The sequence below is a fragment of the Ochotona princeps genome, chromosome X, assembly GCF_030435755.1.
Source record: "Ochotona princeps isolate mOchPri1 chromosome X, mOchPri1.hap1, whole genome shotgun sequence".
In the NCBI taxonomy this organism is placed as follows: domain Eukaryota; kingdom Metazoa; phylum Chordata; class Mammalia; order Lagomorpha; family Ochotonidae; genus Ochotona; species Ochotona princeps.
This window is the reverse complement of record NC_080865.1, coordinates 39,653,731-39,674,064: the sequence shown is the minus strand read 5'-3', so window position 1 is coordinate 39,674,064 and position 20,334 is coordinate 39,653,731.

The following is a 20,334-nucleotide window of genomic DNA, read 5'->3' as shown; positions in this document are numbered from 1 at the left end:
TGCAAGCTTTTGGGTTACGGTTGGGGTTAGGGATTCAGGTAGGCTTACGGTTAGGGTTTGTGTTAGGGTTAGGGTTAGGGTTAGGGTAAGGTTTATTGTCAGGTTTAGGGTTCGGGTTAGGGTTGGTGTAATCATTGGGATTACTGTGGGGTTATGGTTCGAGGTAGGTTTAGGGTTAGGGTTTGTGTTAGCGTTAGGGTTAGGGTTAGGGTTTGTGTTAGGGATAGTGTTATGGTTGCTGTAATCATTAGGGTTACGTTTAGGCCTAGGGTTAAGGTTAGGTTTAGGGTTATTGTTTGTGTTAGAGTTAGGGTTATGTTTAGGGTTTGTGTTAGTGTTAGCGTTAGGGTTATTGTAAGGGTTAGGGTTAGGGTTAGGGTTAGGGATTGTATTAGGGGTGGGGTTAGGGAAAGGGTAAGGGTTAGTATTAGGGTTAGGTTTTGTGTTATGATTAGTGTTATGCTTAGGTTTAGGGTTTGGGTTAGTGTTAGGGTTAGGTTAGTGTTTGAGTTAGCTTTAGGGCTAGGCTTAAAGATAGAGAGTGTTAGGGTTAGGGTTAGGCTTGGTGTAAATCTTTGGGTTACGGTTGGGGTTAGAGTTTCAGGCAGGCTTAGGGTTAGGGTTTGTGTTAGGGTGATGGTTAGGGTTAGAGTTAGTGTTATTGTAAGCATTAGGTTTAGGGTTAGGGTTAGGGTTTGTTTCAGGTTTTTTTTAGGGTTAGTGTTAGGGTTTGTGTTACGGTTAGGGTTATGTTTAGGGTTTGTGCTAGGGTTAGTGTAAGAATTAGGGTTTGTTTTAGGGTTAGGGTTATGGTTGGTGTAAGCCTTAGGGTTAGGGTTAGGGTTTTTGTTAGGGTTAGTATTAGGCTTAGGTATAGGTTTAGGCTTAGCTTTAGGTTTAGGGTTAGAGTAAGTGTTAGGGTTAGGGTTAGTGTTAGGGTTTGTGTTAGTGTTAGGGTTAGTGTTTGAGTTAGCATTTGGGATAGGTTTAAGGTTAGAGAGTGTTAGGGTTAGGGTTAGGGTTAGTTTTTGGGTCAGCGTTAGGTTTCGGGTTAGGGTTGGTGTACAGTGGGGGTTAGGGTTCTAGGTAGCTTTAGGGTTAATGTTAGTTTTAGGGTTAGGGTTTGTTTCAGGGTTAGTGTTAGAATTAGGGTTAGTGTTAGGGTTAGGGTTATTCTTAGGATTAGGTTTAGTGTTAGGTTTAGGGCTATGGTTAGAGTTATGGTTAGGTTTTATGTTATGGTTAGGTTTAGGGTTAGGGTTTGTGATAGGGTTAGGGTTAGGATTAGGGTTCGGGTTAGGGTTAGGTTTAGTGTAAGCTTTTGGGTTAGGGTTAGGGTTATGGTTAGGTTTAGGGTTAGGCTTATTGTAAGCAATAGGTTAGGGTTAGGGTTAAGGTTTGTTTCAAGTTTAGTGTTAGGGTGAGGATTAGAGTTTGTGTTAGGGTTAGGGTTTGGGTTAGGGTTTGTGTTTGGGTTGGTGTAAGCATTAGGTTTAGGGTTAGGGTTAGTCTTATGGTGAGTGTTTGTGTTATGGTTAAGGTTAGTGTTGGTGTAAGCATTAGGGTTTGGTTTAGGGTTAGGGTTAGGTTTTGTGTCGGGATATGGTTAAGCTTAGGGTTAGGTTTAGGGACAGCGTTAGTTTTAGGGTTAGGGTTAGGGTAAGTGTTAGGTTTAGGGTTAGGGTTAGGGTTAGGGTTTGTGTTAGTGTTAGGGTTAGGTTTATGATTAGGGTTTGAGTTAGCGTTACGGATAGGCTTAGGTTTTGATAGTTTTAGGTTTAGGCTTAGGCTTTGTGTAAGCTTTTGTGTTACGGTTGTTATTAGGGATTCAGGTAGGCCTACGGTTAGGGTTTGTGTTAGGGTTAGGGTTAGGGTTAGGGTTAGGTTTATTGTCAGGTTTAGGTTTCGGGTTAGGGTTGGTGTAATCATTGGGGTTACTGTGGGGGTTATGGTTCGAGGTAGGTTTAGGGTTAATGTTAGTTTTAGGGTTAGGGTTTGTGTTAGCGTTAGGTTTAGGGTTAGGGTTTGTGTTAGGGTTAGGGTTAGGGTTGCTGTAATCATTAGCGTTAGGTTTAGGCCTAGGGTTTTTTTGTTAGGGTTAGGGTTAGCATTAGGGTTTGTGTTAGAGTTAGGGTTATGTTTAGGGTTTGTGTTAGTGTTAGGGTTAGGGTTATGGTAACGGTTGGGTTTAGGGTTAGGTTTAGGGCTTGTATTAGTGGTGGGGTTAGGGTAAGGGTTAGGGTTAGTATTAGTGTTAGGTTTTGTGTTAGGATTAGTGTTAGGCTTACGTTTAGTCTTATGGTTAGTGTTAGGGTTAGGGTTAGAGTAAGAGTTAGGGTTAGGGTTAGGTTAGAGTTTGTGTTAGTGTTAGGGTTAGGGTTAGTGTTTGAGTTAGCATTAGGGATAGGCTTAAGGATAGAGAGTATTAGGGTTAGGGTTAGGCTTGGTGTAAATCTTTGGGTTACGGTTGGGGTTAGAGTTTCAGGCAGGCTTAGGGTTAGGGTTTGTGTTAGGGTGATGGTTAGGGTTAGGGTTAGTGCTATTGTAAGCATTAGGTTTAGGGTTAGGGTTAGGCTTTGTTTCAGGTTTTTGTTAGGGTTAGGGTTTGTGTTACGGTTAGGGTTAGTGTTTGAGTTAGCATTTGGGATAGGCTTAAGGTTAGAGAGTTTAGGGTTAGGGTTAGGGTTAGGGTTAGTTTTAGGGTCAGCGTTAGGTTTCGGGTTAGGGTTGGTGTACAGTGGGGGTTAGGGTTCTAGGTAGCTTTAGGGTTAATGTTTTTCTTAGGGTTAGCGTTTGTTTTAGAGGTAGGGTTTGGCTTAGGGTTAGTGTTACGGTTAGGGTTATTCTTAGGATTAGGTTTTATTGTTAGTTTTAGGGTTATGGTTAGAGTTATGGTTAGGTTTTATGATAGGGTTAGGGTTAGCGTTTGTGATAGGGTTAGGGTTAGGATTAGGGTTCGGGTTAGGGTTACGTTTAGGGTAAGAGTTTGGGTTAGGGTTAGGGTTATGGTTAGGTTTAGGGTTAGGCTTATTGTAAGCATTAGGTTTAAGGTTAGGGTTTAGGTTTGTTTCAAGTTTAGTGTTAGGGTTAGGATTAGGGTTTGTGTTAGGGTTACGGTTATGGTTAGGTTTTGTGTTTGGGTTGGTTTAAGCATTAGGGTAGGGTTAGGGTTAGTCTTACAGTTAGGGTTTGTGTTAGGGTTAGGGTTATGGTTAGGGTTTGTTTTAAGGTTAGTGTAAGAATTAGGGTTAGGGTTAGGATTAGGGTTAGGGTTTGTGTTAGGGTTAGGTTTATGGTTGGTGTAAGCCTTAGAGTTAGGTTTAGGGTTAGGGTTAGGGTTTTTGTTAGGGTTAGGGTTAGGCTTAGGTTTAGGTTTAGTATTAGCGTTAGGGTTAGGGTTAGAGTAAGTGTTAGGGTTAGGGTTAGGGTTAGGGTTTGTGTTAGTGTTAGGGTTAGTGTTTGAGTTAGCATTTGGGATACGCTTAAGGTTAGAGAGTGTTAGTGTTAGTGTTAGGGTTAGTTTTAGGGTTAACGTTAGGTTTCAGATTAGGGTTGGTGTACAGTGGGGTTAGTGTTCCAGGTAGCTTTAGGGTTAATATTAGCTTTAGGTTTAGGGTTTGTTTTAGGGTTAGGGTTAGTGTTAGGGTTGGTGTTATTCTTAGGATTAGGTTTAGTGTTAGGTTTAGTTTTATGGTTAGAGTTATGATTAGGTTTTATGTTAGGTTTAGGGTTAGGGTTTGTGATAGGGTTAGGGTTAGGATTAGGGTTCGGGTTAGTGTTAGGTTTAGAATAAGGGTTTGGGTTAGGGTTAGGGTTATGGTTAGGTTTAGCGTTAGGCTTATTGAAAGCATTAGGTTTAGGGTTAGGGTTAAGGTTTGTTTCAAGTTTAGTGTTAGGGTTAGGATTAGGGTTTGTGTTAGGGTTAGCGTTATGGTTAGGGTTAGTGTTTGGGTTGGTGTAATCATTAGGGTTAGGGTTAGGGTTAGTCTTACGGTTAGGGTTTGTGTTAGGGTTAGGGTTAGTGTTGGTGTAAGCATTAGGTTTTGGTTTAGGGTTAGGGTTAGGGTTAGGGTTAGGGTTTGTGTTAGTGTTAGGGTTAGGTTTATGATTAGGGTTTGAGTTAGCGTTAGGGATAGGTTTAGGTTTTGAGAGTGTTAGGTTTAGGGTGAGGCTTGGTGTAAGCTTTTGGGTTACGGTTGGGGTTAGGGTTTCAGGTAGGCTTATGGTTAGGTTTTGTGTTAGGGTTATTGTTAGGGTATTTTTAAGTTTATTGTCAGGTTTAGGGTTCGGGTTAGGGTTGGTGTAATCATTGGTATTACTGTGGGGTTATGGTTCGAGGTAGGTTTAGGGTTAATGTTAGTTTTAGGGTTAGGGTTTGTGTTAGCGTTAGTGTTAGGGTTAGGGTTAGGGTTTGTGTTAGGGTTACGGTTAGGGTTGCTGTAATCATTAGGGTTAGGTTTAGGCCTAGGGTTACGGTTAGGGTTAGGGTTAGGGTTTGTGTTAGAGTTAGGGTTAGGTTTAGGGTTAGTGTTAATGTTAGGGTTAGGGTTAGAGTAAGGGTTAGGGTAAGGGTTAGGGTTAGAATTTGTGTTAGTGTTAGGGTTAGGGTTAGTGTTTGAGTTAGCATTAGGGATAGGCTTAAGGATAGAGAATGTTAGGTTTAGGGTTAGGCTTGGTGTAAATCTTTGGGTTACGGTTGGGGTTCGAGTTTCAGCAAGCTTCAGGTTAGGGTTAGGGTTAGGGTTAGGGTTAGGGTTAGGGTTAGTGTTATTGTAAGCATTAGGTTTAGGGTTAGGGTTAGGGTTTTTTAAGTTTTTTGTTAGTGTTAGGGTTAGGGTTTGTGTACGGTTACGGTTATGGTTAGGGTTTGTGTTAGGGTTAGTGTAAGCATTAGTGTTTGGGTTAGTGTTAGGGTTATGGTTTGGGTTAGGGTTAGGTTTATGGTTGGTGTAAGCCTTAGGGTTAGGTTTAGGGTTAGGGTTAGGGTTTTTGTTAGGGTTAGGGTTAGGCTTAGGCTTAGGTTTAGGCTTAGCGTTAGGGTTAGGGTTAGATTAAGTGTTAGGGTTAGGGTTAAGGTTAGGGTTGGTGTTAGTGTTAAGGTTAGTGTTTGAATTAGCATTTGGGATAGGCTTAAGGTTAGAGAGTGTTAGGGTTAGTTTTAGGGTCAGCGTTAGGGTTAGGGTTAGCGTTGGTGTACAATGGGTTTTAGGGTTCTAGGTAGCTTTAGGGTTAATGTTAGTTTTAGGTTTAGGGTTTGTTTTAGGGTTCGGGTTAGTGTTAGGGTTTGTGTTAGGGTTAGGGTTAGGGTTCAGGTTAGGGTTATGTATGGGGTAAGGTTTGGGTTAGGGTTAGGTTTAGGGTTAGGGTTATTGCAAGCTTTAGGTTTTGGGTTAGGGTTAGGTTTTGTTTCAGGTTTAGGGTTAGGGTTAGGGTTAGGGTGTGTTAGGCTTAGGGTTATGTTTACGGTTTGTGTTAGGTTTGGTGTAAGCATTAGTGTTATGGTTAGTTTTTGTGTTATGGTTAATGTTATGGTTGGTGTAAGCATTAGGGTTAGGTTTAAACTTATGGTTATGGTTTATGTTAGAGTTAGGGTTAGGGTTATGTTTACGGTCAGGGTTAGGTTTCGAGTTAGGTTTGGTGTAATATTTTGGATTACGGTGGGTGTTGGGGTTCCAGGTAGGTTTAGAGTTAAGGTTAGTTTTAGGGTTAGGGCTTGTTTTAGGGTTAGGGTTAGGGTTAGTATTTGTGTAAGGGTTAGGGTTAGGGTGTCTGTAAGCATTAGTGTTAGGGTTAGGGTTAGGGTTAGGGTTACGTTTAGGGTTAGGGTTAGGGTTGCTGTAATCATTAGGGTTAGGTTTAGGCCTAGGGTTAAGTTTAGGGTTAGGGTTAGGGTTTGTGTTAGAGTTAGGTTAGGTTTAGTGTTTGTGTTAGTGTTAGGGTTACGGTTATGGTAAGGGTTAGGTTTAGGGTTAGGGTTAGGGCTTTATTAGAGGTGGGGTTAGGGTAATGGTTAGGGTTAGGGTTAGGTTTAGGTTTTGTGTTAGGATTAGTGTTAGGCTTAGGTTTAGGGTTAGGGTTAGTGTTAGGGTTAGGGTTAGAGTAAGGGTTAGGGTTAGGGTTAGAGTTTGTGTTAGTGTTAGGGTTAGGGTTAGTGTTTGGGTTAGCATTAGGGATAGGTTTAAGGATAGAGAGTGTTAGGTTTAAGGTTTGGCTTGTTGTAAATCTTTGGGTTACTGTGGGGTTAGAGTTTCAGGCAGGCTTAGGGTTAGGGTTTGTGTTAGGATTAGGGTTAGGGTTAGGGTTAGTGTTACTGTAAGCATTAGGTTTAGGTTTAGGGTTAGGGTTTGTTTCAGGTTTTTGTTAGTGTTAGGCTTAGGGTTTGTGTTAGGGTTAGTGTAAGAATTAGGGTTTGGGATAGGGTTATTGTTAGGGTTTGTGTTAGGGTTAGTGTAAGAATTAGGGTTTGGGTTAGGGTTAGGGTTAGGGTTTGTGTTAGGCTTAGTGTAAGTATTATGGTTTGGGTTAGTGTTAGGGTTAGGGTTTGTGTTAGGGTTAGTGCAAGAATTAGGGTTTGGGTTAGGGTTAGGGTTAAGGTTTGTGTTATTGTAAGCATTAGATTTAGGGTTAGGGTTAGGGTTTGTTTCAGGTTTTTGTTAGGGTTAGGGATAGGGTTTGTGTTGGGGTTAGTGTAAGAATTAGGGTTTGGGTTAGGGTTATGGTTTGGGTTTGTGTTAGGGTTAGTGTAAGAATTAGGGTTTGAGTCAGTGTTAGGGTCAGGGTTTGCGTTAGGGCTAGGGTTAATGTTGGTGTAAGCCTTAGGGTTAGGTTTAGGGTTAGGGTTAGGGTTTTTGTTAGGGTTAGTGTTAGGCTTAGGTTTAGGTTTATGCTTAGCGTTAGGGTTAGAGTTGGTGTAAGTGTTAGGGTTAGTGTTAGGGTTAGGGTTTGTGTTAATGTAGGGTCAGTGTTTGAGTTAGCATTTGGGATAGGCTTAAGGTTACAGAGTGTTAGGGTTAGGGTTAGGATTAGGTTTATGGTCAGTGTTAGGTTTCGGGTTAGGGTTGGGGTAATATTTTGGATTACGGTGTGGGTTCAGGTTCCAGGTAGGTTTAGAGTTAATGTTAGTTTTAGGGTTAGGGCTTGTTTTAAGGTTAGGGTTAGGGTTAGTATTTGTGTAAGGGTTAGGGTTAGGGTGTGTGTAAGCATTAGGGTTAGGGTTAGGGTTAGGGTTATGTTTAGGGTTAGGGTTAGGGTTGCTGTAATCATTAATGTTAGGTTTAGGCCTAGGGTTAAGGTTAGGGTTAGGGTTAGGGTTTGTGTTAGAGTTAGGTTAAGTTTAGCGTTTTTGTTAGTGTTAGGGTTATGGTTATGGTCAGGGTTAGGTTTAGGGTTAGGGTTAGGGCTTGTATTAGGGGTGGGGTTAGGGTAAGGGTTAGGGTTAGGGTTAGGTTTAGGGTTTGTGTTAGGGTTGGTGTAAGCATTAGGGTTAGGGTTAGGGTTAGTGTTAGGGTTAGTGTTATTCTTAGGAGTCGGTTAAGGGTTATGTTTAGGGTTATGGTTAGGGTTTATGTTAGGGTTAGGGTTAGGGCTATGATTTGTGTTATGGTTAGGTTTAGGGTAAGGTTTTGGGTTAGCGTTAAGGTTAGGGTGATGTTTGTTGTAAGCATTAGCTTTAGGGTTGCGGTTAGGGTTTCTTTCAAGTTTAGCGTTAGGGTTTGCTTTAGGGTTTGTGTTAGTGTTAGTGTTAGGGGTATGGTAAGGGTTAGGTTTAGGTTTAGGGTTATTGTTTGTATTAGTGGTAGGGTTAGTGTTAGGGTTATTGTTTGTGTTAGGGTTAGGGTTTGTGTTAGTGGTAGGGTTAGTGTCAGGTTTAGGTTTAGCGCTAGGGTTAGTGTTAGGGTAAGTGTAAGGATTAGGGTTAGTGTTAGGTTTAGTGTTAACATTAGAGATAGTCTTAAGGTTAGAGACTGTTAGGGTTACGTTTAGGCTTGGTGTAAATCTTTGGGTTACGGTTGGGGATAGGGTTTCAGGTAGGCTTAGGTGTAGCGTTTGTGTTAGGGTTACGGTTAGGGTTAGGGTTAGGGTTATGGTTAGGGTTAGGTTTACGGTCAGGGTTAGGTTTCGTGTTAGGGTTTGTGTAATCATTTGGATTATGGTGTGGGTGAGGGTTACTGGTAGGTTTAGGGTTAATGTTAGTTTTAGGGTTAGGGTCTGTTTTAGGGTTAGGGTTATGGTTAGGGTTTGTGTTAGGTTTAGGTTTAGAGTGTGTGTAAGCATTAGGGTAGTGTTAGGGTTAGGGTTAGGGTTAGGCTTAGGGTTAGGTTTAGGGTTAGCGTTAAGTTTAGGCCTAGGGTTAGGGTTAGTGTGAGGGTTAGGGTTAGGGTTAGGTTTTGTGTTAGTTTTTGTGTTAGGGTTAGGGTTACGGTTTGAGTTAGGGTTAGGCATAGGCTTAGGGTTAGATAGTGTTAGCGTTTGGTTTCGGATTGGTGTAAGTCTTTGGGTTAGCGTTGTGGTTAGGGTTTCAGGTAGGCTTAGGGTAAGGGTTTGTGTTATTGTAGGTGTTAGGGTTAGGGTTAGGTTTACTTTCAGGGTTAGGTTTAGGGTTAGAGTAGGTGTAATCATTTGCATTAGGGGAGGGTTAGGGTTCCAGGTAGAATTAGGGTTAATGTTAGTTTTAGGTTTAGGGTTTGTTTTAAGGTTAGGTTTAGGTTTGGTGTAAGCATTAGGGTTAGGGTTAGGTTTAGGGTTAGGGTTAGAGTTAGGGTTACGGTTAGAGTTAGGGCTAGGGTTAGGGTTAGTGTTAGGGTTTGTGTTAGTGTTAGTGTTAGGGTTAGGGTTTTTGTTAGTGTTACTCTTAGGGTTATGGTTAGGGTTTGAGTTAGGGTAAGGGATAGGCTTAGGGTAGAGAGTGTGAGGGTTAGGGTTAGGCTTGGTGTAAGCCTTTTGTGTTACGGTTGGATATAGGGTTTCAGGTAGGCTTACATTTAGGGTTTGTGTTAGGGTTAGGGTTAGGGATTGTGTTAGGGTTAGCGTTTGGGTTAGGCTTAGGGTTAGGTTTATGGTTAGTGTTATGGTTAGGGTTAGGGTTAGGGTATTGGTTAGGGTCAGTGTTAGTATTAGGTTTAGCATTAGAGTTAGTGTTAGGGTTACGGTTTGTGTTACATTTGGATGAGGGTTTGTGTTAGGGTTAGGTTTAGGTTTGGTGTAAGCATTAGGGTTAGGTTTTTGGTTAGGGTTAGGGTTTGTGTTATGGTTAGGGTTAGGCTTAGTGTTCGGTTTAGGTTTACCGTTAGGTTTAGGTTTAGGGTTAGGGTAAGGGTTAGGGTTAGGGCTAGGTTTAGGGTTTGTGTTAGTGTTACGGTTTGGGTCAGGGATAGGGTTTGAGTTAGGGTTAGGGATAGGCTTAGGGTTAGAGAATGTTAGAGTTAGGTTAGGCTTGGTTTAAACCTTTTGGGTTACAGTTGGGGTTAGGGTTTCTGTTAGGCTTGGTTTAGGGTTTGTTTTAGTGTTAGGGTTAAGGTTAAGGTTAAATTTACGGTCAGGTTTAGGTTTTGTTTTAGGGTTGGTGTAATCATTGGGATTACTGTGGGGGTTGGGGTCCGAGATAGGTTTAGGGTTAATGTTAGTTTTAGGGTTAGGGTTTGTGTTAGCATTAGGGTTATGGTTAGGGTTTTGTGTTATGGTTGGTGTAAGCATTAGGGTCAGGGTTAGGGTCAGGGTTAGGGTTAGGGTTATGTTAGGGTTAGTTTTTGTGTTAGGGTTAGGGTTAGGGTTGGTGTAAGCATTAGGGTTAGGGTTAGGGTTAGAGTTAAGGTTACGGTTAGGCTTAGGCATAGTGTTAGGGTTAGCGTTAGGGTTAGGGTTTGTCTTAAGGTTAGGGTTTGTGATACTGTTAGGCTTAGTGTTAGGGTAAGAGTTAGGTTTAGTGTTATGGTTAGGGTTAGGGTTTGAATTAGGATTAGAGTTATGGTTAGGGTTAGGGTTAGGGTTTGTGTTATAGTTAGAGTTAGGGTTTGTGTTAGGGTTAGGGTTAGGGTTAGGGTTAGGCTTAGGGTTAGGTTTAGGGTTAACGTTAGAGATAGAGTTAGGGTTACAGTTATTGTTAGGGTTAGTGTTTGTGTTAGTGTTAGGGTTAGGGTTTGAGTTACCATTAGGGTTAGCCTTAGGGTTAGAGAGTGTAGGGTTAGGGTTAGGCGTGGTGTAAACCTTTGTGTTATGGTTGGCGTTAGGGTTTGTTTTATGCTTAGGGTTATGGTTTGTGTTAGGGTTAGGGTTAGGGTTAGGGTTAGGGTTAGGGTTTGTGTTAGGGTTCGAGTTAGGTTTGGTGTAATCATTTCGATTACGGTGGGTTCCAGGTAGGTTTAGGGTTAATGTTAGTTTTAGGGTTAGGGTTAGTGTTAGGGTTAGGGTTTGTTTTAGGGTTAGGGTTGGTGTAAGCATTATGGTTATGGCCAAGTTTAGGGTTTGGATCAGGCTTAGGTTTAGGTTTGGCTTGGGTTATGGTTATGGTTAGGGTTGTTGTAGGGTTTTTGTTAGGGTTAGGGTTTGTGTTATGGTTTGCGTTAGGGTTAGTGTTAGGGTTAGGGTTACGGTTAAGGTAATTGTTTGGGTTAGGTTTAGGATTAGGGTTCGGGTTCGGGTTCTGGTTCGGGTTAGGGTTTGTGTTAGGGTTGATGTAAGCATTAGTGCAGGGTTAGCGTTAGAGTTAGTGTTGGTGCAAACTTTAGGGTTATGGTTACGGATAAGGTTAGGGTTTGTGTTAGATTTTGTGTTAGGGTTATGATTTGTGTTAGGATTAGGGTTCGGGTCAGGATTTGCATAAGGTTTAGGTGCAGGGTTGGTGCAAGCATTAAGGTTACACTTTAGGTTAGGATGTGGGTTTGTGTTATGGTTTTGGTTAGGTTAGGGTTAGGGTTAGGGTGAGGGTTATGGTTTGTGCTAGGGTTAGGTTTAGTGTTAGGTTTAGGGTTTTTGTTAGTGTTGCTGTTTGCATTAGGGTTAGGTGTACGGTTTGTGTTAGGGTCAGGGTTAAGGTTTATGTTAGGGTTAGTGTTAGGGTTTGGTGTAAGCATTAGGGTTAGGGTTAGGGTTTGTGTTAGGGTTAGGGTTAGGCTTAGGCTTAGGGTTAGGTTTAGGCTTAGCGTTAGGTTTATTCTTAGGATTAGGGTAATGGTTAGTGTAAGGGTTAGGGTTAGGGTAAGATTTAGGGTTAGGGTTAGGGTTAGGGTTAGGGTTTGTGTTAGTGTTAGGGTTAGTGTTAGGGTTAGGGATAGGCATAGGGTTAGAGAATGTTAGGGTTACAGTTAGGGTTGGTGTAAGCCTTTGGGTTGCGGTTAGGGTTAGGGTTTCAGGTCGGCTTGGGGTTAGGTTTTGTGTTAGGGTTAGGGTTAGGGTTGGTGTAAGCAGTAAGCTTAGGGTTATGTTTAGGGTTTTTGTTAGGGTTAGGGTTATGCTTAGGGTTAGGGTTTGTATTAGTGTTACTGTTAGGGTTATGGTTAGGGTTAGAGTTAGGGTTAGGGATAGGCTTAGGGTTAGATAGTGTTAGGGTTAGGGTTAGGCTTTTTCTAAGCATTTGGTTTACGGTTGGGTATAGGGTTTAGGTAGGCTTACGGTTTGGGTTTGTGTTAGGGTTAGGGTTAGGATTAGGGTTTGTGTTAGAGTTAGGATTCGGGTTAGGCATAGGGATAAGTTTAGGGTTAGGGTTAGGGTTTGTGTTAGGGTTAGGGTTAGGTTAGAGTTAGGTTTAGGATTAGCGTTAGGTTTAACATTAGGGTTAGGGTTAGGTTAGGGTTAGGGTTTGTGTTAGAATTAGAGTTAGGGTTATGATTTTGGTTTGAGAAAGCGTTAGGGATAGGCTTAGGGATAGAGAGTGTTAGGTTTAGGGTTAGGCTTGTTGTAAGTTTCGGTTACGATTGGGGTTAGGGTTTCAGATAGGCTTAAGTTTAGGGTTAGGTTTACGGTCAGGGATAGGGTTCATGTTAGGGTTGGTGTAATCATTTGGATTACAGTGGGGATTAGGATCCGAGGTAGGGTTAGGGTTAATGTTAGTTTTAGCGTTAGGGTTTGTGTCAGTTTTAGGGTTAGGATTAGGGTTAAGGTTTGAATTAGGGTTAGAGTTAGGGTTAGGTTTAGGGTTAGGGTTTGTGTTAGGGTTAGGTTTAGCATTAGGGATAGTCTTAGGGTTAGAGAGTGTAGGGTTAGAGTTGGGCTTGGTTTAAACCTTTGGGTTACAGTTGGGGATAATGTTTCAGGTAGGCTTACTGTTTTTGTTTGTGTTAGGGTTAGGGTTAGGGTTAGGGTTTTGTTTACGGTCAGGGTTAGGTTTCGGGTTAGGGTTGGTGTAGTCATTTGCATTACGGTGGGGTTAGGGTTCCAGGTATGTTTAGGGTTAATGTTAGTTTTAGGGTTTCGATTTGTGTTAGGGTTAGGATTAGGGTTGGTATAAGCATTAGGGTTTAGGGTTAGGGTTAGGGTTGGGGTCAGGCTTAGTGTTAGGTTTAGGGTTAGGTTTACGTTTAGGGTTAGGGTTACGGTTAGGGTTTGTGTTAGGGTTAGTGTTAGCGTTAGAGTTAGGGTTAGGGTTAGGGTTAAGGTAAGGCTTTGGGTTAGGGTTAGGGTTAGGGTTAGTGTTGGAGTCAGGTTTAGGGTTAGGTTTAGCGTTTGGGTTTGTGTTAGGGTTAGGGTTAGCGTTTGTGTTAGGGTTGGTGTAAGCTTTAGGGTTAGGTTTAGGGTTAGGGTTAGGGTTTGGGTTTCTGTGAGTGTTAGGGTTAAGGTCAGGGTTAGGGTTTGAGCTAGGGTAAGGATAGGCTTAGGGTTAGAGAATGTTAGGGTTAGGGTTAGGCTTGGTGTAAGCCTTTGGGTTACTGTTGGGTTTAGGTTTTCATGTAGGTTTAGGGTTAGGGTTTGTGTTAGGGTTAGGGTTAGGGTTAGGTTTATCAGGGTTAGGGTTCGGATTAGGGTTGGTGTAATCATTGGGATTACTGTGGGGGTTAGGGTTCCAGGTTGGTTTAGGTTTAATGTTAGCTTTAGGGTTAGAGTTTGTGTTAGCCTTAGGGTTAGGTTTAGAGATAGAGTTAGGGTTAGGGTTAGAGTTAGGGTTAGGGTTAGGGTTAACGTTTCTGTTAGGTTTAGTGTGAGGTTAGGGTTTTTGTTAGTGTTACTGTTAGGGTTATGGTTAGGGTTTGAGTTAGTGTTAGTGATAGGATTAGGGTTAGAGAGTGTGAGGTTTAGGGTTAGGCTTGGTGTAATCCTTTGTGTTACGGTTGGGTATAGGGTTTCAGGTAGGCTTACAATTAGGGTTTGTGTTAGGGTTAGGGTTAGGGTTAGGGTTTGTGTTTGGGTTAGGATTTGGGTTAGGCTTAGGGTTAGGTTTAGGGTTAGTGTTATGGTTAGGATTAGGGTTAGGGTAAGGGTTAGGGTTAGTGTTAGTATTAGGTTTAGCATTAGAGTTAGTGTTAGGGTTACAGTATGTGTTAGGTTTGGTGTAAGCATTAGGTTTAGGATTAGGGTTAGGGTTTGTCTTAGGGTTAGGGTTAGGATTGGTGTAAGCATTAGGGTTAGGGTTTGGGTTAGGTTTAGGGTTTGTGTTAGGCTTAGGTTTAGGCTTAGAGTTAGGTTTAAGGTTAGCATTAGGTTTAGGATTAGGTTTAGGGTTAGGATTAGTGTAAGTGTTAGGGTTAGGGTTAGGGTTAGGGTTAGGTTTTGTGTTAGTGTTACAGTTAGGGTTAAGGTTTGAGTTAAGGTTAGGGATAGGCTTTGCTTTAGAGAGGTTTTGTGTTCGGCTTGGTGTAACCCTTTGGGTTATGGTTGGGGTTAGCGTTTCAGGTAGGCTTAGGTTTAGGGTTTGTGTTAGGGTTAGGGTTAGGGTTAGGGTTAGGTTTACGGTCAGGGTTAGGGTTCGGGATGTGTTACTGTGGGTTTTACGGTTCCAGGTAGGTTTAGGTTTAATGTTAGTGTTAGGCTTAGGGTTAAAGTTAAGGTTAGTGTTAGGTAAGGGTTTGTGTTAGGGTTAGGGTTAGTTTAGGGTTAGGGTTAGGGTAAGTGTTAGGGTTAGGGTTAGGGTTTTTGTCAGGTTTAGGGTGAGAGTTATGGTTAGGGTTTGTGTTACTGTTAGGGTTAGGGTTTGTGTTAGGGTTAGTTTTAGGTTTGGTGTAAGCATTAGGGTTAGGTTTTTGGTTAGGGTTCGGTTTTGTGTTATTGTTAGGGTTAGGCTTAGTGTTCGGTTTAGGTTTAGCGTTAGGTTTAGGTTAGCGTTAGGGTAAGGGTTAGGGTTAGGGTTAGAGTTTGTGTTAATGTTAGGGTTAGGGTCAGGGTTAGGGTTTGAGTTACGGTTAGGGATAGGCTTAGAGTTAGAGAGTGTTAGAGTTAGGATTAGGCTTGGTGTAAGCCTTTGAGTTACGGTTGGGGTTAGAGTTTCAGGCAGGCTTAGGGCTAGGGTTTGTGTTAAGGTTATGGTTACGGTTAGGGTTAGTGTTATTGTAAGCATTAGGTTTAGGTTTAGGGTTAGGGTTTGTTTCAGGTTTTTGTTAGGGTTAGGGTTTGTGTTACGGTTAGGGTTAGTGTTTGAGTTAGCATTTGGGATAGACTTCAGGTTAGCGAGTGTTAGGGTTCTGGTTAGGGTTAGTTTTAGGGTCAATGTTAGGTTTCCGGTTAGGGTTGGTGTACAGTGGGGGTTAGGGTTCTAGGTAGCTTTAGGTTTAATGTTAGTTTTAGGGTTAGGGTTTGTTTTAGAGCTAGGTTTTGGGTTAGGGTTCGGGTTAGTGTTAGGGTTAGGGTTATTCTTAGGATTAGGTTTAGTGTTAGGTTTAGGGTTATGGTTAGATTATGGTTAGGTTTTATGATAGGATTAGGGTAGCGTTTGTAATAGCGTTAGGGTTAGGATTAGGGTTCGGGTTAGGGTTAAGTTTAGGGTAAAGTTTGGGTTAGCGTTACGGTTATTGTTACGTTTAGGGTTAGGCTTATTGTAAGCATTAGGTTTAGGGTTAGGGTAAGGTTTGTTAAAAGTTTAGTGTTAGGGTTAGGATTAGGGTTTGTGTTAGGGTTAGTCTTACGGTTAGGGTTTGTGTTAGGGTTAGGGTTAGTGTTGGTGTAAGCATTAGGTTTTGGTTTAGGGTTAGGGTTAGGATTTTGTTAGTGTTAGGGGTAGGCTTAGGGTTAGGTTTAGGGACAGCGTTAGGTTTAGGGTTAGGGTTAGGGTAAGTGTTAGGTTTATGGTTAGGGTTAGGGTTAGGGTTTGTGTTCGTGTTAGGGTTAGGTTTATGGTTAGGGTTTGAGTTAGCGTTAGGGATAGGCTTTTGTTTTGAGAGTGTTAGGTTTAGGCTTAGGCTTGGTGTAAGCTTTTGGGTTACGGTTGGGGTTAGGGTTTCAGGTAGGCTTACGGTTAGGGTTTGTGTTACGGTAGGGTTAGGGTTAGGGTTAGGTTTAGGTTTATTGTCAGGTTTAGGGTTCGGGTTAGGGTTGGTGTAATCATTGGGATTACGGTGGGGGTTAGGGTTCGAGGTAGGTTTAGGGTTAATATTAGTTTTAAGTTTTGGTTTTGTGTTTTCGTTGGGGTTAGGGTTTTAGGTAGGCTTACGGTTAAGGTTTGTGTTAGGGTTAGGGTTAGGTTTCCTGTAATCATTAGGGTTAGGTTTAGGCCTAGGGTTAAGGTTAGGGTTAGTGTTAGGGTTTGTGCTAATGTTAGGGTAAGGTTTAGGGTTTGTGTTAGTGTTAGGGTTAGGGTTATGGTAACGGTTAGGTTTAGGGTTAGGGTTAGGGCTTGTATTAGGGGTGGGGTTAGGATAAGTGTTAAGGTTAGTGTTAGGGTTAGGTTTTGTGTTAGGATCAGTGTGAGGCTTAGGTTTAGGTTTAGGGTTAGTGTTAGGGTTAGGGTTAGAGTAAGGGTTAGGGTTAGGGTTAGGGTTAGAGTGTGTGTTAGTGTTAAGGTTTAGCTTAGTGTTTGAGTTAGCATTAGGGATAGGCTTAAGGATAGAGAGTGTTAGTGTTAGGGTTAGGCTTGGTGTAAATCTTTGGGTTACGGTTGGGGTTAGAGTTTCAGGCAGGCTTAGGGTTAGGGTTTGTGTTACGGTTAGGGTTAGGTTTAGGGTTAGTGTTATTGTAAGCATTAGGTTTAGGGTTATTGTTAGGGTTTGTTTCAGGTTTTTGTTAGGGTTAGTGTTAGGGTTTGTGTTACGGTTAGTGTTATGGTTAGGGTTTGTGTTAGGGTTAGTGTAAGAATTAGGGATTGGGTTAGGGTTAGGGTTAGTGTTTGTGTTAGGGTTAGGGTTAGGCTTAGGTTTAGGTTTAGGCTTAGCGTTAGGGTTAGGGTTAGAGTAAGTGTTAGGGTTAGGATTAGGGTTTGTGTTAATGTTAGGGTTAGTGTTTGAGTTAGCATTTGGGATAGGCTTCCGGTTAGAGAGTGTTAGGGTTAGGGTTAGAGTTAGGGTTAGGGTTAGTTTTAGGGTCAACGTTAGGTTTCGGGTTAGTGTTGGTGTACAGTGGGGGTTAGGGTTCTAGGTAGCTTTAGGGTTAATGTTAGTTTTAGGGTTAGGGTTTGTTTTAGGGTTAGGGTTAGGGTTAGGGTTATTGTTTGTTTTAGGGTTATTCTTATGATGAGGTTTAGTGTTAGGTTTAGATTTATGGTTAGAGTTATGGTTAGGTTTTATATTAGGGTTAGGGTTAGGGTTTGTGATAGGGTTAGGGTTAGGATTAGGGTTCGGGTTAGGGTTAGGTTTATTATATGGGTTTGGGTTAGGTTTAGGGTTAGGCTTAGGTTTAGGGTTAGGCTTACTGTAAGCATTAGGTTTAGGGTTAGGTTTAGGGTTTGTTACAGGTTTTTGTTAGGGTTAGTGTTAGGGTTTGTGTTTACGGTTAGGGTTATGGTTAGGGTTTGTGTTAGGCTTAGTGTAAGCATTAGGGTTTGGGTTGGGTTTAGCGTTAAGGTTTGTGTTAGGGTAAGGGTTATGGTTGGTGTAAGCCTTAGGGTTAGGTTTAGGGTTAGGGTTAGGGTTTTTGTTAGGGTTAGGGTTAGGGTTAGGCTTAGGTTTAGGGTTAGGCTTATTGTAAGCATTAGGTTTAGGGTTAGGTTTAGGGTTTGTTGCAGGTTTTTGTTAGGGTTAGTTTTAGGGTTTGTGTTTACGGTTAGGGTTATGGTTAGGGTTTGTGTTAGGCTTAGTGTAAGCATTAGGGTTTGGGTTTGGTTTAGTGTTAAGGTTTGTGTTAGGGTAAGGGTTATGGTTGGTGTAAGCCTTAGGGTTAGGTTTAGGGTTAGGGTTAGGGTTTTTGTTAGGGTTAGGGTTAGGCTTAGGTTTAGGGTTAGGCTTACTGTAAGCATTAGGTTTAGGGTTAGGTTTAGGGTTTGTTACAGGTTTTTGTTAGGGTTAGTGTTAGGGTTTGTGTTACGGTTAGGGTTATGGTTAGGGTTTGTGTTAGGCTTAGTGTAAGCATTAGGGTTTGGGTAGGGTTTAGCGTTAAGGTTTGTGTTAGGGTAAGGGTTATGGTTGGTGTAAGCCTTAGGGTTAGGGTTAGGGTTAGGGTTAGGGTTTTTGTTAGGGTTAGGGTTAGGCTTAGGTTTAGGTTTATTCTTAGCTTTAGGGTTAGGGTTAGAGTAAGTGTTAGGGTTAGCGTTAGGGTTAGGGTGTGTGTTAGTGTTAGGGTTAGTGTTTGAGTTAGCATTTGGCATAGGCTTAAGGTTAGAGAGTGTTAGGGTTAGGGTTAGGGTTAGTTTTAGGGTCAGCGTTAGGTTTCGGGTTAGGGTTGGTGTACAGTGGGGTTTAGGGTTCTAGGTAGCTTTAGGGTTAATGTTAGTTTTAGGGTTAGGGTTTGTTTTAGGGTTAGGGTTAGGGTTAGGGTTATTGTTTGTTTTAGGGTTATTCTTATGATTAGGTTTAGTGTTAGGTTTAGATTTATGGTTAGATTTATGGTTAGGTTTTATGTTAGGGTTATGGTTAGGGTTTGTGATAGGGTTTGGGTTAGGATTAGGGTTCGGGTTAGGGTTAGGTTTATTATAAGGGTTATGGTTAGGTTTAGGGTTAGGCTTAGGTTTAGGGTTAGGCTTACTGTAAGCATTAGGTTTAGGGTTAGGTTTAGGGTTTGTTACAGGTTTTTGTTAGGGTTAGTGTTAGGGTTTGTGTTACGGTTAGGGTTATGGTTAGGGTTTGTGTTAGGCTTAGTGTAAGCATTAGGGTTTGGGTTGGGTTTAGTGTTTGGTTTGTGTTAGGGTAAGGGTTATGGTTGGTGTAGCCTTAGGGTTAGGTTTAGGGTTAGGGTTAGGGTTTTTGTTAGGGTTAGGGTTAGGCTTAGGTTTAGGGTTAGGCTTATTGTAAGCATTAGGTTTAGGGTTAGGTTTAGGGTTTGTTACAGGTTTTTGTTAGGGTTAGTGTTAGGGTTTGTGTTACGGTTAGGGTTATGGTTAGGGTTTGTGTTAGGCTTAGTGTAAGCATTAGGGTTTGGGTAGGGTTTAGCGTTAAGGTTTGTGTTAGGGTAAGGGTTATGGTTGGTGTAAGCCTTAGGGTTAGGTTTAGGGTTAGGGTTAGGGTTTTTGTTAGGGTTAGGGTTAGGCTTAGGTTTAGGTTTATTCTTAGCTTTAGGGTTAGGGTTAGTGTAAGTGTTAGGGTTAGCGTTAGGGTTAGGGTGTGTGTTAGTGTTAGGGTTAGTGTTTGAGTTAGCATTTGGGATAGGTTTAAGGTTAGAGAGTGTTAGGGTTAGGGTTAGTTTTAGGGTCAGCGTTAGGTTTCGGGTTAGGGTTGGTGTACAGTGGGGTTAGGGTTCTAGGTAGCTTTAGGGTTAATGTTAGTTTTAGGGTTAGGGTTTGTTTTAGAGTTAGGGTTAGGGTTAGTGTTAGTGTTAGGGTTAGGGTTATTCTTAGGATTAGGTTTGGTGTTAGGTTTAGGGTTACGGTTAGAGTTATGGTTAGGTTTTGTGTTATGGTTAAGGATAGGGTTAGGGTTTTTGATAGGTTTACGGTTAGGATTAGGGTTCGGGTTAGGGTTAGGTTTAGGGGTAGGGTTAGGGTTAGGGTTTGAATTAGGGTTAGAGTTAGGTTAGGGTTAAGGTTAGGGTTAGGGTTAGGTTTAGGCTTAGGTTTAGGGTTAGGTTTAGCGTTAGGTTTAGGGTTTGTGTTAGGGTTTTGGTTAATGTTAGGTTAAGGGTTAGATTTAGGGTTAGGGTTCAGGTTAGGCTTGGTGTAATCATTTGGATTACTCGGAGGGTTATGGTCCCAGGCAAGTTTAGGGTTAATGCTTGTATTAGGGGTGGGGTTAGGGTAAGGGTTAGTGTTAGGGTTAGGGTTAGGGTTAGGGTTAGGGTTAGAGTAAGTGTTAGGGTTCGTGTTTGAGTTAGCATTTGGCATAGGCTTAAGGTTAGAGAGGGTTAGGGTTAGGGTTAGGGTTAGTTTTAGGGTTAGCGTTAGGTTTTGGGTTAGGGTTGGTGTACAGTGGGGGTTAGGGTTCTAGGTAGCTTTAGGGTTAATGTTAGTTTTAGGGTTAGGGTTTGTTTTAGAGTTAGGGTTACGGTTAGAGTTAGAGTTGGGGATAGGGTTATTCTTAGGATTAGGTTTAGTGTTAGGTTTAGGGTTACGGTTAGAGTTATGGTTAGGTTTTGTGTTATGGTAAGGGTTAAGGTTAGGGTTTTTGATAGGGTTACGGTTAGGATTAGGGTTCGGGTTAGGGTTAGGTTTAGGGTAAAGTTTTGGGTTAGGGTTAGGGTTATGGTTAGGTTTAGGTTTAGGCTTATTGTAAGCATTAGGTTTAGGGTTACGGTTAAGGTTTGTTTCAAGTTTAGTGTTAGGGTTAGGATTAGAGTTTGTGTTAGGGTTAGGGTTAGGGTTAGGGTTAGGGTTAGGGTTAGGGTTTGTGTTTGGGTTGGTGTAAGCATTAGGGTTAGGGTTAGGGTTATGGTTAGGGTTTGTGTTATGGTTAGGGTTAGTGTTGGTGTAAGCATTAGGGTTTGGTTTAGGGTTAGGGTTAAAGTTTGTGTCGGGATAGGGTTAGGCTTAGGGTTACGTTTAGGGACAGCGTTAGGTTTAGGGTTAGGGTTAGGGTTAGGGTTTGTGTTAGTGTTAGGGTTAGGTTTATGATTAGGGTTTGAGTTAGCGTTACCGATAGGCTTAGGTTTTGATAGTGTTAGGTTTAGGCTTAGGCTTGGTGTAAGCTTTTGGGTTACGGTTGGGGTTAGGGATTCAGGTAGGCTTACGGTTAGGGTTTGTGTTAGGGTAAGGGTTAGGGTAAGGTTTATTGTCAGGTTTAGGTTTCGTGTTAGGGTTGGTGTAATCATTGGGATTACTGTGGGGGTTATGGTTCGAGGTAGGTTTAGGGTTAATGTTAGTTTTAGGGTTAGGGTTTGTGTTAGCGTTAGGGTTAG